We start from the raw sequence: 3745 nt of genomic DNA, 5'->3' as shown, positions 1-3745 counted from the left end.
CCCTCATGCCTTCTGAAGCTATTTTATTATTGAATAGTTCAGTTAGCATTCTCTCTACCTAGCTAGGTCTGCCTCTCCTTGTCCTGTCTTGCTGTTAGGCGTTGTGAAAGAATTGAGGGAGAGATTAGAGAAGCTGGGATTGTTCTTCTTAGAGTAATGAAGGTTAAAGGGAGATTTAATAGAGGCATTCAAAACCATGAAGAGGCATTGATAGAGTAAATAAGGCGTAACTGTTTCCACTGGTGGGTGGACACAGATTTAAGATAATTGGCAAAAGAACTAGTGGGAAGATGAGAAGATTTTTTTTTGCAGTGAGTTGTTATGATCTAGAGTGCACTGCCTGAAAGGTTGGTGGAATCAGATTCAATAATAACATTCAAAAGGGAATTGGATATATATTTGAAAAGGAAAAATTTGCAGAGCTTTGGAGAAAGAACAGAGGAGTGTGACTAATTGGATAGCTCTTTCAAAGAGCTGGCACAGGCACAATGGGCTGAATGGCCTCCCTTATTGCCGTAAGATTCTATGATTCTATGTCACTGAAGTTAGCTTCAACAGTGACAATAATAAAGATATTAATCAATTTTGGTTCCTTTTCCACTCCCCTCCTGAAGGTATTGATTTGTGCTGGGATACCTTTTGCAGGCAGCAGCCTTTGGGAGCTCCCCCCAATAAGCATTTTTCACATGTAAGTTAGATAGTAGCAACAAGCCATTTAATCGTGGGGGGCATCACAACTGATCCCAATCCTTTCCCCAACTAACATCCACACATTTTCAGCAGGAGTCACTGCATAGAGGTCAGAAGCAGGAACCCTGACTGGGTTTCAGCTGCTGACACTGAGGCAATTGCCATACCTGAGATTTGAAGTCAATCTTTTTTTTAAAAAAAAAACATGGATGCACGTAAATTTTTTTAAAAGTCCTAAGTAGTTAAATAAAATGCAGGAAACTAATTGAACAGTAAAACTAGGGGCCATAAATATATGATAGTCACTAATAAATCCAATAAGGAATTCAGGAGAAACTTCTTTACCCAGAGATTGATTAGAATGTGGAACTTGCTACCACATGGAGTAGTTGAGGTGAATAGCATAGATGCACTTAAGGGGAAGCTGGATAAACACATGAGGGAGATAGGAACAGAAGGATATGTCGATCGAGTGAGATGAAACAGGGTGGGAGCAGGCTCGTGTGGAGCATAAACACCAGTACAGACCACTTGGGCCGAATGACCTGTTTCTATGCTGTAAATTCTATGTAATTCTATGTAATTCTATTTAGGCAAACAGTCGCTGTCAGTTTTTTTGCATTCCTGTGCAGTATTGACCTGTTGCAAATTCATGCGCCCTCTAGTGGTACTTCTTAAACCAACACATGAGAAGGAAAAATATGAGCTAACATTTTTTTGAACTAAAAAGGTATATACACCAAGTAAATATTATTGAGTCTTTGCAAAAATGGGTGCTTTGTAAATATTGAGATTTCCCGTGTTGTGCGTACAGTACTGAGCCCAGGGAACCGTGAGCTGGCTTCTGTCTGTGAGGAAGCAACTACTGGAAAATACTCAAAACCACAGAAATATGTGGAATGTTCAGAATGTGGTAAGAAAGTTAAACTGCAGCACTCCTCCATCAGCACTGCCTCTGGCTTGTTTCTAAGATAGTAAGATATTTAAACTAAACAAAACAAAAACACATCTGTAAAAAAGTGAACTGGTGCTCCAAATATAGTTTCATCAATCAGAACATAATGCTAATCACTAAATACAATACAGCAGCACTAAACACTAAACAACTCAAGTGGTAAATTCCTTCGGAATATTGTCTATCCCTTTAATCTGTGTTTTCCAAAACAAAAAGAGGCCTGAAGACTATCTGGCGCTGGTTTACAATAGCTCTTGTGTTCTGCCAATTATTTTGTTGTTCTTGCACCCACTGGTGTGTAGTAGAACAAATATAGTCATTTCCTTTACTTTCATAAAATGTAAAAACCTCTTAAAATGTGGTCTGGTGTCTGTCAATAAACAAACACAAACCAACCCTCCCTTCCTGTAATTATCTTCTCTCCTACTTTTTAAGAAGAAAAAAACTGTAAGGCAAATAAACAAATTAAATAAATATATCTAGATTCCCATGACAGCTGAGCCGGTTAAGGTAATGAAACGTTGACCCAGACAGACCGGAAAGGTACCAGGTGGAATTCCCTGGTCTGCGCCGAGTTAGCTGATCTTAACGGACTTGGGGGAAGAGGTGCTGTAACTGACCTCTGAGGCTCCATTTTGGCAAAAGGAAAATGAGTCGGGTTCCCACTCCTGATCATTGTCCAGCAAAAAAAAAACATGTGTGTACATCTGGTGAGGACAGAACCAAGTTCAGCTGTGATGCCACATGCGGTCAAATAGGCAATTGTCGAGGCTCCCACGTGAACAACTGCCACTTTGGTGAGGTGTTGGAGGGTGACCAGCACAGTGGTAAATGTAGGCCAAATAGGCAATTGTTCAGGGGAGGAGGACATTGGTAGGAAAAGAGACAAATCAAAAAGAAATGTGCCTTAAACCAAACAAACTCACTGCAGGTTAGAAAGAAAGACAGACTTGCATTGATATGACCTCAGGACATCCCAAAATGCTTTACAGCCAATGAAGTACTTTATTTGAAGTGTAGTCACTGTTGTAATGTAGGGAAACGCAGAAGCCAATTTTCAGACAGCAAGGTCCCACAAACCTGTGATAATGACCAGATAATCTGATTTAGAACTAGGGAACAACTAAAGGAACAGGTTTAGGCTGTTTAAGACTGAAGCAATAATATTTTTTAAAAAAGGTTGAAGCAAACTTATTTTAAAAGTCACTTTAGTTAATGTCAGATTTAAGCGAGGATGACAGATATGGTGCATGTACAGTCGAACCCCAGTAGAGGTCAACCATAGGAAGCCTTGAGGGGCAAATGTTCGTCTTGGGGCCCCTACATCGATAAAGTTCAGACCGTTATAAACATATCACTGGATCCACTTGGGGGCTCCCAATTGGCTCGGGGGCTCCTGATTGGCTGGGGGACTCTGATTTGCTTGCGGATCCTGCAGTTTCACGGGTTGCATGGACCGAATGCTGCCCCTGATAGGAGGAAGATAAAAAAAAATACCCAGATCATGAACCAACCCAGACTGCTCTTAAATAGTGATTTACACCTATTAATAAAAAATCATATTAGCAGAGCACATCATCAGAGATCTTTAGAGATGCTTAAGTATAAACTAATGTACGGCCAATGAATAGGCAACCCTAAATGAATATATTAATGTCTTAACATAGTATATGTCACAATTATTTTTTAATTAATAAGTATAAGCAGTAAGGATCTAAGTGTAGGAGAATCTCAGAATGGTTAACAAAGTATTTTTGTTATGGGTGAATTAAAATATAATTGGGCAGCAAAACTTTATAGAAGCATAGATCTATAGAATTGTACAGCACAGAAGGAAACCATTCGGCCCATCCCACCTGTGCTGACTCTTTGAAAGAGACATCCTCTAAGTCCCTTTCCCTATACCTTTTAAATTGGTCTTTTTCAAATATTTATCCATTTCCCCTTTAAAAGCTATTATGGATTCTGTTTCCACCACAGTTTTCTTGAACCAAAATTGCAATTGCTTTGCAAGCTAAAGATGCATTTTTTAAAAAAAAATTGTTCCAAATCTATTGGTGGGTAAAAAAGAAAACAAAAATAAAAACATTTCAGGTAATT

This window comes from Heptranchias perlo, chromosome 26 (assembly GCF_035084215.1).
Source record: "Heptranchias perlo isolate sHepPer1 chromosome 26, sHepPer1.hap1, whole genome shotgun sequence".
In the NCBI taxonomy this organism is placed as follows: domain Eukaryota; kingdom Metazoa; phylum Chordata; class Chondrichthyes; order Hexanchiformes; family Hexanchidae; genus Heptranchias; species Heptranchias perlo.
Note: the sequence above shows the minus strand (reverse complement) of the source record.